Source organism: Sus scrofa, chromosome X (assembly GCF_000003025.6).
Source record: "Sus scrofa isolate TJ Tabasco breed Duroc chromosome X, Sscrofa11.1, whole genome shotgun sequence".
Taxonomy (NCBI): domain Eukaryota; kingdom Metazoa; phylum Chordata; class Mammalia; order Artiodactyla; family Suidae; genus Sus; species Sus scrofa.
Window position 1 is genome coordinate 20130762 of NC_010461.5, and position 15535 is coordinate 20146296.

At 42.6% G+C, this 15535-nt stretch overlaps 1 protein-coding gene across 2 annotated transcripts in view; it reads left to right on the top strand.

Moving 5' to 3' along the window:
* EIF2S3 (eukaryotic translation initiation factor 2 subunit gamma) overlaps positions 1-15535 on the top strand; it is a 33174-nt gene that overhangs the window by 1054 nt on the left and 16585 nt on the right. The window contains exon 2 of one of the 2 annotated variants that reach the window (XM_021080522.1): positions 15296-15395. The exons of the other annotated variant lie outside the window; for it this stretch is intronic. The gene's annotated coding sequence lies outside the window, so the exon portion shown is untranslated. The remainder of the gene's footprint in view (positions 1-15295; positions 15396-15535) is intronic. 2 annotated transcript variants of the gene reach the window in all.

Here is a 15535-nt window from a genome sequence, read left to right on the forward strand (position 1 = left end):
AAAAACACATTTGGAAGCCAATGGTTCTCCTGTTAACCTTAAATCATCCGTTGCCCATTTCTGATCCTAAACTGAGAAATTTCTCCTGCCCCCACTCACTGCCGCCATTTTCTCTCTAGACCTATATCCCAAAGAACTTACAGAGATGTGTGGCTGACAGCGATCATTATCTCTTTCTAGCAATCTTGAATATGTCACGTTTCCCAAGAGGCCAAAAAAGCACACGGTGGTACTGTTTTGCTGAAATACACTACTTCGTGTGAAGAAAAAAAAATAGAAAATCACTTTAATCTTCTGAAAATGGGGAAATTGCTGGTTTAAACTATAAAACAAGCTTTAAAAAACAAGCTTTAAAAAACTAAATAAGCCTTAAAATAACTTTAAAACGGTATGCATTCGGAGTTCCCGTCCTGGTTCAGCGGTTAACGAACCTGACTAGCACTCATGAGGACAAGGTTTCGATCCTAGCCTTGCTCGGAGGCTTAAAGATCCAGCGTTTCCCTGAGCTGTGGTGTAGGTCGCAGATGCAGCTGGGGTCTAGCATTGCTGTGGCTGTGGCACCTGCGGCTACAGCTCCAGTTGGACCTCTAGCCTGGGAACTGCCGTATGCCCCAGGCGCGGCCCTAAAAAGACAATATATATATATATATATATATATATATATACACACATTCAACTTTGAACATCTGAGTTTTCATATATTATTCTTGAACATCATCTTAAAGCACTGAATTTTTATTTTTGTACGTTAGCAAACATACATTTTGAACTATGCGTTATGTGTGGCACTGACCCGTCCAGAGAGAGACTTCAGTTCCTTTTTCAAGTGGGAACTGAAATGTGTCTGTGTTTTGAGTAGCAGGTGTATATATATCTACAGTGAGTGATGTCATGAGCCACTGTGATCAGCACATGCCTTATTATGTCTGCATGGTCTCATACGTGACATTTCATTAACTCCAAAATTGTGTGTATGTGTGTGTGTGTGTGTGTGTGTATTCGGTTTCTGAAACTGGGCTGTGTCTTTCCACCAATCTGTGTATTTACTATGTAGAGCAACCGCTCCCCGCCCCCCGCGAAAAAAAGTCATCTTTAATCACTGATGCCTTCTTCACTATCAGTTTTTTTTTTAATGGGTTAATTTAAAAAACAAATTTTAGGAGTTTTTGTCGGAGCGCAGCGGAAACGAATCCGACTAGGAACCATGAGGTTTTGGTTCCATCCCTGGCCTCGCTCAATGGGTTGGGGATCCGGTGTAGCCGAGAACTTTGGTGTAGGTCGAAGACGCGGCTTGGATCTGGCGTTGCTGTGGCTGTGGCATAGGCCGGCAGCTGTAGCTCCAGTTAGACCCCTAGCCTTGGAACCTCGATATGCCGCGGGTGCGGCCCTAAAAAGACAAAAGACAAAAATAAATAAATAAATAAATTTTAAAGAAATGAGTGTTTTATAGGAGGGTCTAGTGCAGTAAAAAGCATTCTGCTTCTCCGTGACCAAAGAAAACCACATCATTTAAATAAACTAACTCCTGGTAATTCCTGTCTTCAATTACTTTTCCCACCAATTACTGGAAAGTAATGGGAGTTCCTAAATGCCTTGAGGGCATCCTTTCACATTGATAGAGCCCCATGGGACAAAGGGAAGCTGTCTTTTCCTCGCCTAAGTGTTTGAGAATACAGTCCTCAAACCCGAGGTCTAGCAGTGAAGTCCGGAAGCAGCTAGAGGCTTGGGGCTGGGATTGGTCGTGGAGTTGGAAGGAAGTTCCTACCCAGGGGTTCTGAGCATTTAGGATACTGTATGCCCTCCCCCCACCTTTTTTTAAATAAGTTAAGGCTTTTCAGAAATTCAGAGTCTGGTAATTATTTTGGTAATCATTTTTCATGTAACTCGCCTCCACCGCAGTCTCAGGCAATCAAAGAGTTATACCCTCAGCAAACTAATATAGCTGCATGTGCATTTTCTTTCCTCTTGAAAACTTTAGCCAAGCGCTCTATAGCGCTTCAGGGTTTTTAAAAGCGTCTTGTAGGGTCCAATCCATCTCAATCCCTCACTGTCCACCAGCACCCCCCAAATCAGTACAGACTTCTTCTGTTTGTCCACACCAAGACCTGTACACTGACACATTCCAACAAGATGGTGGCTGTCATCCTAAGCATTGTTTCCTGGTTCCTATTCCAGATGGAGCCTTCAAAATACAACCTGAGGGTCCCCAAATTTTCTAGCTTTTAAAGTGTTTTTTTTTTTTTTTTTTTTCTGGCCATGCCCACGGCATGTGAAAGTTCTCGGGCCAGGGATGGAACCCGAGCCACAGGAGTGACCATGCAGGATCCTTAATCCAATGAACTCCCAGGAGACTCCCTAAAGTTTGTTGTTTTAATAGCCAAATTGAATAACTTGAGCCTTTATGTTGTATGGCTAGTAGGAAATCAATGTCTTCATAAATGTTGGAGGATTCCTGGTTAATGCTTACAACATTGTAAGTCAACTCTACTTACATAGAAATTTTTTAAAAAGCCAAAGGTCTTTATATGTTTTGGTCACTGATAGATCCACGGTGCTTAGGACAGGACTTGGCACATAGTAGGCAAACATAACTATTTATGGTATGAAAAAGTAAATTAGTATAGTAGACTATAAGTGAACAATTTATGGAATTAATAAGCAGGAGTAAAAAATGCAAGTGTGAAGATCATTTAATATGTAATCAGTATCATAAAATAATACAGTGGAAAGAGCATGGGCTAAGAGGCAACAGAGGAGGGGAGAAGCCCTGACTGCCAGCCTTCCTGATTTTTTGCTTCTTTTCCCTCTCCCCTTCGTGTCCTACTGAAACCCTACTAAATTTTCAGTGGTTCTCTAAATAAAGGTGCTTCGCTGCCTCTTCCAGGACTGGAATGCGCTGCCCTGTAGGAATGCCTTACTCTTCCTTTTCCCCTTTCCTTCTTCCCTTTGGACTGAACTTAGCAATCACTGCCTTCAAGAAGCCTTGCCTGACCTGCCAGATTACATCCCCACCTTTAGGCTTGCTCACAAAGCACGCTGTGTTGTCTAAACCTCTCACAATGTGTTGGTGACTCTCAAACCACTCCTGGTTGTTTTTGAACCCTTGTTGCCTGGCCGCAGGTGCAAAGCAGTTACTCTAACAACTGCTGGCAGAGAATTGTTTCCTAGAGTTTTAAGGATGGACGTGAAATTTGGTTCCTGGAAAAATGACTGTTGAGTCCCCTTGACCATAGAGCTATAAGTGACCACTTCATTTTCCTTAGAGTAGCTCCCCACATTGGTGAAATAACACAAATTTAAATATTTCAGACACACTCTGTTTCATGGGGGAAGTGCCCTTGGAAGGGCCTTTGCTCGTTTTTGCATCCACATCCCTTTTGGATGTTTAGGGATTTCATGTTCTCCTAGCTGGGGCCAGGGGATGGACTTGGGGGCTCGTAAGACTGGAGAAGAGAAAAGATGGGAGAAACAATTGATGTGCTTAAGAATGAGTTCTCGGAGTTCCCGTCATGGCGCAGTGGTTAACGAATCCGACTAGGAACCATGAGGTTGCGGGTTCGGTCCCTGCCCTTGCTCAGTGGGTTAACGATCCGGCGTTGCCATGAGCTGTGGTGTAGGTTGCAGACGCGGCTCGGATCCCCCGTTGCTGTGGCTCTGGTGTAGGCCGGTGGCTACAGCTCCGATTCGACCCCTAGCCTGGGAACCTCCATATGCCGCAGGAGCGGCCCAAGAAATAGCAAAAGGACAAAAAAGAAAAAAAAAATTAAAGAATGAGTTCTCACCGAATACTCAGATTTGATTTAGGGATGACCTGAGAGAACAGCCCTGTGTCAGGATCTCTAGAAGCCAAGACTTTTTTTTTTTTTACCTTTTATGGCCGCAACCGCAGCATATGGAAGTTCCCAGGCTAGGAGTCTAATCAGAGTTACAGCTGCCAGCCACAGCCACGCCAGATCCAAGCCAAATCTGCGACCTACACCACAGCTCACAGCAATGCCGGATCCTTAACCCACTGAGTGAGGCCAAGGATCAAACCCGAAACCTCATGGTTCCTAGTCGGATTTGTTTTTGCTGCACCATAACAGGAACTCTTAGAAGCCAAGACTTGTTTAAAGAGATTGAAGTTTCTTTGTGGTAGCTTTAGGTTTTTGCTTTGCTAGGAAGGTGGAGGGGGAATTAAGTTTGTGAGTCAGGAAGTACAAAGAGAGAGTTGGAGAAATGTGGAGAGGTGGTGACAGACCAGAAGGCCAGAGGTAATAGGGGAGATGCTAAGAAGAGCCATTCCAAGTGACCGATGACTAGTGATTCCCTTTTTTTGTGTGTGTGTGTGTGTCTTTTGTCTTTTTGTCTTTTGTTGTTGTTGTTGTTGTTGCTATTTCTTGGGCTGCTCCCGCGGCATATGGAGGTTCCCAGGCTAGGGGTCGAATCGGAGCTGTAGCCACCGGCCTACACCAGAGCCACAGCAACTCGGGATCCGAGCCGCGTCTGCAACCTACACCACAGCTCACGGCAATGCCGGATCGTTAACCCACTGAGCAAGGGCAGGGACCGAACCCGCGACCTCATGGTTCCTAGTCGAATTCGTTAACCACTGCGCCACGACGGGAACTCCTGATTCCCTTTCTTATATTCTTTTCCATCGTGGTCTATCCCAAGAGATTGGATAGAGTTTCCTGTGCTATACAGTAGGACCTCATTGCTTATCCATTCTAAATGTAATACTTTGCATCTACTAACCCCAAACTCTCAGTCCATCCCACCTTTGCCTTCTTTTTTTATTTTTTTATCTTTTTAGGGCCGCACCCGCGGCATATGGAGGTTCCCAGGCTAGGGGTCGAATTGGAGCTGTAGCTGCTGGCCTACACCACAGCCACAGCAACGCCAGATCCCAGCCATGCCTGTGACCTACACCACAGTTCAGGGCAACGCCGGATCCTCAACCCGCTGAGCGAGGCCAGGGATCAAACTTGTCTCCTCATGGATGCTAGTCAGATTTGTTTCTGCTGCACCCTACAGGAACTCCCCACCTTTGCTTTCATATAGACTACGTAAGTCAGGAAATAAACAAGCAAATTATGGAGTTTCTGTCATGGTGCAGCAGAAATGAGTCCGACTAGGAACCATGAGGTTTCAGGTTCGATCCCTGGCTTCGCTCAGTGGGCTAAGGATCCGGTGTTGGCGTGAGCTGTGGTGTAAGTGGCAGACCCGCCTCAGATCCCATATTGCTGTGGCTGTGGTGTAGGCCAGCAGCTGTAGCTCCTATTGGACCTATAGCCTGGGAACCTCCATATGCCACGGGTGCGGCCCTAAAAAAAAAAAAAAAAAAAAAAAGACAAAATAAATAAGCAACTTATATGGTCTCTTAGAATGTGACCAGTGCTTTGGATAAAGAGATTATCCAATGTGGATTAAAGAGTGTCAAGGGGGAGAGGTCTTCCAATTTTCAGTGGGATGATCAGGTAGTCATTTTAGCCTTGACTTGAAGGAGGTGAGGGACCAGACTGTGTAAAGTTTCATAGGCCATTGTAAGGTCTTTGGCCTTTGAGAAGTTGGGAACCATTGTAAAATTTTGAGGAGTAATATGATTAATACTCAGGTTTCTGTGTGAAAAATAAATTTAGACATAATGTAATATAGAACATGACGACTATACACTGGTTAACGCTGATGTGTGGCATATTTGCAAGTTGCTTAAAGAGTAGATCCTGGAGTTCTCTTGTGTCTCAGAGGGTTAAGAATCTGACGTTGTCACCACTGTGGCTCTGGTTACAGCTGTGGCGCAGTTTCGATCCCTGGTCCAAGAACTTCTGTATGCCATGGGCACAGCCAGAAAAAAAAAAAAAAAAAAAAGGTAGACCCTAAAAGTTTTCATCACAAGGAAAAAAATCATTTTTTCTTTTTGTTCCCCTTGTATCTGTATGAGATGGTGGATGTTAACTAGACTTATTGTGATGATTGTTTCACAGTATATGTAAGTCAAGTCATTATGCTGTACGCCTAAAACTTATTTAATGCTATATGTCAGATACATCTCAATAAAACTGAAGAGGGAGAAAAGCATTGAAAAGGTAACACACAAACATTAAAATGGGCTGTTCAAAAAAGAATTAGACAAGTATGGAAGCAGGGAGATGGGTAAGGAGACGGATTGTTCTAACGGTGGAGCGGAATGGAGGCTACAGTGGACACAGTGACATATCCTGAGATTGGAAGAGGGAGCAGGTTTGAAGGCAACAGGGAAGAAATAAGGTGCAAGGCCTGGGCCCTGGGGCGTGCCAAGGATAGGGAGCCATCCAGGAGAACTTAGGGAACTGGGTTGGGAGACTAGAGTGTAGAAGGCTGCAAGCCTAAAGAGACAGGTACTGTAAGTTGCTAAACATCCGCCATCAATAAAATATGCAGTGACGGAGTTCCCTTCATGGCGCAGTGTTTAGCGAATTCGACTAGGAACCATGAGGTTGTGGGTTCCATCCCTGCCCTTGCTCAGTGGGTTAACGATCCAGCGTTGCCGTGAGCTGTGGTGTAGGTTGCAGACACGGCTTGGATCCCGGGTTGCTGTGGTTCTGGCGTAGGCCGGTGGCTACAGCTCTGATTAGACCCCCAGCCTGGGAATCTCCATATGCCGCTGGAGCGGCCCAAGAAAAGACAAAACAAAACAAACAAACAAAAAAAAATGCAGTGAATGTCACTATTTTAGCTGAATATATTTACCTTGAACGTGGGCTTTTTTTTTTTTTTTTTTTTTTTTGGTCTTTTTAGGGCCACACCCACGGCTAGGGTCGCATCAGAGCTGCAGCTGCCAGCCATAGCCAACAGCCACAGCAATGCCAGATCCGAGCAGAGTCTGTAACTTAAAACACTGCAGCTCACGGCAACACTGGATCCTTAACCCACTGAGCAGGGCCAGGGATCAAACCCGCTTCCTCGTGGTTCCTAGTCCAGTTCATTAACCGCTGAGCCACAAGGGAAACTCCTTTAATGTCGCCATTTTACCTGAATATATTTACCTTGAAATACAGTGTATAAACAGCAAGTTCCTATTGTATTAACAGTGTACTATATTTAATATCCTGTGATAAACTATAATAGAAAAGAATATGTAAAATAATATATATACTATATTTCAATAAAATAAAAAATCCACCCTTTTTAAGTACATACACAGTTCAACAATTTGTAGTAAATTTACAAAGTTGTGCAACCATCACCACAATCCAGATTTTGAACATTTCCATCATCCCAAAGAGATTCCTCCTGTCAATCCCATTTGCAGTCAATCCCTGTTAACCATCTCTGGCGCCAGGCAACCACTAATGTTCTTTCTGTCTCTATGGACTTGCCTTTTCTGGACATTTTATATAAATGTAATCATACAGTATGTTGTCTTTTGCTTCTGGCCTCTCTCTTTTAGCATAATGGTATTGTGGTTCATCCATGTTGTAGCATCTATCAGTAGTAGTTAATTTCTTTCTATGGCTGAATATAATTCCATTTTATGGACATACCACTTTTGTTGACCCATTCTCCAGTTAATAGATATTGGGATTGTTTTCACTTTTTGGCTACTGCGAATAATACTGCTATGAACATTTGTGTATAAGGTTTTATGAAAACATGTGTTCATTTATCTTGGTAAATATCTAGTTGTGCAATTGCTGAGTCCTGTGGTAAGTCTATGTTTAACATTTTGAGGAACAGCCAAATTTTTCCAAAGTGGCTGCATCATTTTACATTCCCACCAGCAACATATGAAGGCTCCAGCTTCTCCATACCCTTACCAACTCTTGACATTGTCTCTTTTCTTTGTTATAGACATTCTACTAGATGGGGATTTTTTTTTCACGGCCACACCAGTGGCACAGGGAAGTTCCCATGCCAGTGATTGAATCTGAACCACAGCTGCAGCATATGGCATAGCTGCAGCGATGCTGGATCCTTAACACTGTGCTGGGTTGGAGAAGGAACCCGCACAGCCACAGAGACAATGCTAGATCCTTAACTAGCTGCACCACAGCAGGAGCTCCTTAGATGTGGGTTTATTTATTTATTTGCTTTTTTTTTAGGGGTGCACCTGTGACATATGGAAGTTCCCAAGCTAGTGATCCAATTGGATCTGTAGCTGCTGACCTATGCCACAGCCACAGCAAAGCCAGATCCAAGCTGCATCTTCGACCTATACCACAGTTCATGGCAACACTGGATCCTTAATCCACTGAGCAAAGCCAGGGATCAAACCCACATCCTCATGGATACTAGTCAGGTTCATAACCCGCTGAGCCACAAGGGGAAATCCCTAGATGCGAGTTTAATTTGCATTTTTCTCATGACTATGTTGAGCATCTTTTCATGTATTTATTAGCCATTCATATCTCTTCTTTGGTAAAATATCTATTCAAATCCATTTCATTTTTTTTTTCTTTTTCCATATGCTGCACCTGTGGCATATGGAAGTTCCCAGGTTAGGGGTCGAATCAGAGCTGCAGCTGAAGCTGCATGCCTAAGCCTCAGCCACAGCAATGCCAGATCTGAGCCTTGTCTTCGACCTAAGCAGCTTGTAGCAACACTGGATCCTTAACTCACTAAGTGAGGCCAGGGATGAAACCCGCCTCACTTGCGTTCTTAACCTGCTGACCCACAATAGGAACTCCTACTCAAACCTTTTTTTTTTTTTTTTTTTTTTTTTTTGCTTTTTAGGGCCGCATCTACGGCACATGGAGGTTCCCAGGCTAGGGGTCTAATCAGAGCTACAGCTGCCGACCTACACCACAGCTCACGGCAACACCGGATCCTTAACCCACTGAGCAAAGCCAGGGATCAAACTTGCAACCTCATGGTTCCTAGTTGAATTCGTTTCCGATGAGCCACCACAGGAACTCCTCAAACCTATTTTAATTTGGGGTGGCTTACTGAGTTGGGAGAGTTCTTCGTGTAGTCTGAATAGATTTGCAAATCTTTTCTCCCTGTCTGTAACTTCTCTTTTCATTTTCTTAATGGTGTCATTAAAGAATAAAAGTTTCTAACTTTGATGAAGTCCATTTTATTTCTTCTTTTATGTAACTTGCTGGGTCAAATTTAAGAACACTTTGTCTGGAGTTCCATCATGGTGCAGCGGAGACGAAGCTGAGTAGGAACCATGAGGTTGCGGGTTCGATCCCTGGCCTCGCCCAGTGGGTTAAGGATCCGGCGTTACCTTGAGCTGTGGTGTAGGTCGCAGACTCGGCTCGGATCTGGCATTGCTGTGGCTGTGGCTGTGGCCGGCAGCTGTAGCTCTGATTCAACCCCTAGCCTGGGAACCTCCATATGCCGCGGGTGCGGCCCTAAAAAGACAAAAGACCAAAAAAAAAAAAAAAAAAAAAAAAGAACACTTTGCCTAACCCCAAGGTCATGAGGACTTACTCTTACGGGTTTTTTTTTCAAAGGTTTATAGTTTCAGCTCTTACATTTTGGGTCTATAATCTATTTTGACTTAGTTTTTATTTAGAGTGTGAGGTAAGGGTTTAACTCCATATTTTTGCATTTGGATACCCAATTGTCCCAGCACTATTTGTTGAAAAAATAAATGGATGGATTGGGGGTTTGGGATTGTCATTGCACACTTTGTATACGGAATGGGTGGTCAACGGGACCTGACGCACAGGGAACTACTCAGTATTCTGTGATAACCTATACGGGGAAAGAATCTGAAAAAGAATGTGTATGTATATATGTATAACCAAATCACTTTGCTGTACAGCAGAAATTATCACAACATTGTAAATCAACTATACTTCAGTAAAACTTTAAAAAATGGAAAAAAAAATTTAAAAAAGAAAAGACAGTCCTTTCCCTATTGAATCGCCTTGGCACCTTTGTCAAAAATAAATTGACCAGGAGTTCCACTTGTGGTTCAGCAGATTAAGGACCCGCTGTTGTCTCTGTGAGGATGCAGGTTTGATCTCTAGCCTTGCTCAGTGGGTTAAGGATCCGGCATTGCCATGACTGGCATAGACCTCAGCTGCAGCTCCAATTCGACCCCTGGCCCGGAACTTCTATATGTCACAAGTGTTGCTGTTAAAAAAAAAAAAAGGAAAAGAAAAGAAAGATAAAATAAATAAAATAAAAATAAATTGACCCTGATTTCCCTTGTGGCACAGCAGGTTAAGGATCAGGCATTGTCACTGAAGCTGCTCTGTTCACTGATGTGGCGCCGGTTCGATCCCTGGCCCGGAGACTTCCACATGCCAAGGATGTGGCCAAAAAATAAAAATAAAAAGTAAATTGACCATAAAAGTGCTTATTTCTGGACTCTCAATTCTGTTCCATTTATCTTTATGTCTATCCTTGTTGCCAGTACCACAATGTCTGATTTCTGTAGCTTCATGGTACATTTCGAAATTAGAAAGTGTAAGTCTTCTAACCATGTGCTTTTTCAAAGCTCGTTAGGCTCTTCTAGAGCCTTTACAGTTCCATGTATATTTTAGGGTCAGCTTGTCAATTTCTGAGATAACAGCCTGCTAGGTATTTGAAAGGGATTGTTTTAAATCTGTAGATAAATTTGAAAAAATCACCGTCTTCACAATATTCCCAGAGGGCCATCCTGCCTGACCTGTGTTTAGCATTCCAATGCCCCTCCCGAGTCACCTCCCGCGACAGCGTGACGCTGAGCCATCCTTTCAGCCAGGCTTGGGCTCCAGTTATTCACATGTGCCTCCTGCTTCCAGTTCAGCTACCCCCCACCCCAGCACTGATTTACCAAAAGTCCCTCTCTGTCCTGTATTGACAAAGACATTTTGTCCCGAGAGAGCTATGTAATCACTGTTTTTTGGGGTTTTTTTTGTTTGTTTGTTTGTTTTAAGAACTTAGTTTTAGAACCAGTAAATAACCTCAGAGCTAGATTCAATCCCCTCTCTATCCTTAACCACAGTCTCCAAACCCAAAAGCTGTGCTTCTGGCAACAGTAATTTACTGGAGGCTTTTCTTCTTTCATCAGGCAAACACCATATAGCGGCTCTTCATTGCTCTCACTCACCTCAACTCTGGCGCTCACACTTAGGATGTGTGTGTGTTTGCACGCACATCTGCTGATGAATACATGGCTTGTATCTTGAGGTTTCCAAAGCATAGTGTTCTTTTTCATTGGTTCATAAAGAACTTAAAAATGATTAACTTTGGGGGAGAAGTCGTTCTTTTTAACATTTTCATTTACAAGGGGGCATTGTCTCCACTGTGTTTCAAAGTAAATATATTTCATTAAAATGATGACATTTGTTTAATCTTTGATTGATAGTGGATGTTTAACAACTTACAGTACTTTTCTGGCCAGCTTGGCATACCACACTCTTTGTTTTACTTTTATCGCACTGGCTACTCCTCTGTATACTTGACAGTTCTTGATCTTCTCTCGGATGACTCCCTAACACTGTAGCGCCCCAGAACGCAGCCCAGGCTTTTCCCACCCTCAGCCCCTTGGTAATCTCCCAAACAGCTCATGAATATGCGGCTTGCATGCTGCGGCTTCTGAAGCACAGTGTTGTGTTTCACTGGTTTGTCAGGAGCACAAACATGATTAATTTCTTTTAAAATGCTATTCTTTCTAATGTTTTCATTTCAAGGAGGCACTGTGTACACTGTATTTCACCTTTTTTCTAAATAATTATTGAAATATAGTGGATTTACAATGTTGTGTTAGTTTCAGGTGTACAACAAAGTGATTCAGTTGTTTTTCAAGTTTTCTTCCATTATAGGGCATTACAAAATATTGAATACAATTCCCTTGGCTATACAGTAAATCCTTGTTGCTTATCTATTTTATGTATAAGTAGTTTGTATCTGTGAATCCCATACTCCTAATTTGTCCCTCCTTCCCTCCCTCCCTCTCCCCTTGGGTAACCATAAGTTTGTTTTCTATGTCTGAGTCTGTTTCAGTTTTTTTGTACACAGATTAATTTTTTTTTCTTTTTAGGGCTGCACCTGTGGCTTATGAAAGTTCCCTAGATAGGGGTCGAATAGGAGCTGCAGCTGCCAGCCTGCACCACAGCCACAGCAATGCCAGATCCTTAACCCACTGAGTGAGGCCAGGGATTGAACCCACATCTTCATGGATATTAGTTGGGTTTCTAACCCGCTGAGCCACAATGGGAACTCCTCATCTGCATTTTTATTTAAAAATGTTTTTTAAATAATAGTCCAGGAGTTCCTGTTGTGGCCCAGTGGTTAATGAATCCAACGAGGAACCATGAGGTTGTGGGTTCGATCCCTGGCCTTGCTTAGTGGGTTAAGGATCTGGTGTTGCCATGAGCTTATGGTGTAGGTCGCAGATGCAGCTGGGATCTGGCGTTGCTGTAGCTGTGGTGTAGGCCGGCAGCTGCAGCTCCCATTCGACCCCTAGCCCAGGAACTTCCATATGTCACGGAAAGCGTCCCTAGAAAAGGCAAAAAGACAAAAATAAATAAATGAATAAATAAAATAAAATTATAGTCGATTTACAACATTGTGCCAATATCTGCTGTACAGCAAAGTGGCCCAGTCATATATACACACATTCCCTTTCTTATATTATCTTCCATCATGGTCTATCCCAGGAGAATGGATATAGTTGTGCTATACAGTAGGACCTCATTGCTTATCCATTTTAAATATAGTAGTTTGCAGCTACTAACCCCAAACTCCCAGTCCATCCCACTCCCTCCCCTTCTCCCTTGGCAACCACAAGTCTGTTCTCTATGTCTGGGAGTCTGTGTTTTGAGGATAAGTTTATTTGTGCCATATTTTAGATTCCACATGTAAGTGATATAATACAGTATTTGTCAATTGCTGACTTACTTCACTTAGTATGAGAATCTCTAGTCGTATACATGTTGCTGCAAATGGCATTATTTTGTTTTTTATGTCTGAGTAGCATTTCATTGTATATATGTACCACATCTTAATGCATTCATCTGTCTATGGACATTTAGTCTCTTTCTATGTCTTGGCTATTATAAATAATGCTGCTATGAACATAAGGGGTCCATGTTTCTTCTTGGATTATAGTTTTATCCAGATAAATGCCCAGGAGTGGGATTGCAGAATCATATGGTAGTTCCTTTTTTTTTTTTTTTTTTTTTCCGCTTTTTAGGGCCACACCCGAGGCATATGGAGGTTCCTAGGCTAGGGGTCTAATCAGAGCTACAGCTGCCAGCCTACACCACAGCCACAGCAATGAGGGATCCGAGCCACTTGTGCGACTGACACCACAGCTCACAGCAACGCCAGATACTTAATCCACTGAGCGAGGCCAGGGAATTGAACCCGAAACCTCATGGTTCCTAGTTAGATTTGTTTCCACTGTGCCACGACGGGAACTCCCAGTTTTAGTTTTTTGAGCAATCTCCATACTGTTTTCCACAATGGCTGGAACAATTTACATTCCTGCCAGCAGTGTAAGAATGTACAAAAAGGGTGAATTTGGAGTTCCCATCGTGGCTCAGTGGTTAACGAACCTGACTAGTATCCATGAGGACTCGGTTTCAATCCCTGGTCTTGCTCAGTGGGTTAAAGATCCAGTGTTGCCATGAGCTGTGGTATGTAGGTCAAAGACGTGGCCAGCAGTTACAGCTCCAACTGACTCCTAACCTGGGAACCTCCTTATGCCACAGGTGCAGCGGTAAGAAAACAACAACAAAAAATGGTGAATTTTATGATATGCAAATTTATCTCAGTAAAACTATTTACTTATTTATCTTTTTTTGGCTGCCCTGCAGCATATGGAGTTCCAAGCCCAGGGATCAGATCTGAGCCACATTTTGGGACCTCTGCTGCAGGAGCTGCTTTAACACCAGATCCTTAACCCACTGTGTCAGGCTGGGGATCGAACAGTCCTTTCATAACTCCAGAGATGCCACCTATCCCATTGCGCCACAGCAGGAATACCAAGTCAGTTTCTTAAAAAAGAGTACACTTGTATTTGCCTATGAATCCCAGCTCTGCTACTTATTAGCGGTGGAATTGTAAGCATGTTAGCTAATCTTTTTAAGACTCAGTTTCTTCACCTGTAAAATGGGAATAATAGTATATACCTCATTAGATTGTTGTGAGACTTAAATAAAAATTAATACTTGTTAAGTTCATGTCAATGTTAATATTATTCTTACTAATGGCATGATTTTCAGTGACATTTATACTCCCAATAAGTTTCCAACAGTAAAGCATATTATGTATTATTACCAACAAATTTTATATTTTTATTGATATAATTCGCATACCATAAGCCACCCTCTCCCCCCTTTTTTTCTCTTTGAAGCAGAGAAAGGACCAAGCAAGAACAACAGGTGGCACATGCTCAAAAACCCTGAGCTCCCCAATTGTTTGGGGGGGGGGAGAAATTTTTATAGGCAAAATATGGGTTGAAGGCTGCAAGGTATGTGACTACCATCAATCAGTGGTGAGGTAGTAGGGTGGTACTTTAGGAATCTTGTACTCAGCCATAAGTAAGTTGCCATCCTCTACCTAGGTGGGTGCCTTTGTTCTGAAGTTCAGGTTCTTTATGTCTTTATGTTTATGCCCAGAAAGAATTTGGCAAGAGGCAAAGTGATAAGTAAGAAGTAGATTTATTGAGAGAGATAGAGTGGGTGCCATCTCAGAAGGCAGGAGGTCAAGATTCTCACACACACACACACACACACACACACACACACCTTTTTATTTTTTGGCTGCCCAGCAGCATATAGAGTTTCTGTGCCAGGGAATCAGATCCTAGCAGCAGTTGGAATCTACACCAAAGCTGTGGAAATTCTGGATCCTTAAACCCACTGTGCCTGGCCGGGGATTGAACCTGCTGCATCCTAGCATTGCAGAAATGCCACTAATCCCATTGTGCCACAACAGGAACTTCAAGATTCACCCTTTTAAACAGTACAATTAAAAAAATTTTTTTAAATTACATTTGCAGTTGTGGAACTATCACCACTAATTCCACATCTTTATTCAACGGGTTTCCTGAATTGGCTGGTACCATCTAACTGTGTAGAATGTAAGATAAATTCTACACTTAGGAACTTAAAAATTTAGAAGTTATATTTCCATGGAGGCATTTAGTTTCTAAATTACCAATTATAAACTTAGGAACTACATGCCTCCACCCAAATGCAATATACTGTACAGTTTCTACCATCACTTAACTAATGAATTATTGAAATTTTACCTATTTCAGCTAAATTGCTGTACCTGAAACTTAGGGGATAGAAAACATATTAATTTCAACCTTACATAAGTATTCAATGACCACAGATAACCTAAATTCTTATTCATCTCTCCTTACGTTTTTTTTCCTGTCTAGAAATGAATACCTGTACATGATAGAAAATTTGCAAAGCGTAGAAATTTTCATGGGGAGAAACGAACCTTACTGGAATTCTTTTTAACAGGATTAAAAAAGGGTCAGTATCAAAAATTCAAAATTTTTAAAATACCGATTTATTGGTAACCTTTCCAGTTAAGAAGTGGGTTTGCTCGGTCGCCTCTTTAAGATACCCCTTTGGGCGCTCTCATGACATTCAGCTTCTTTGCCGTGCTAACT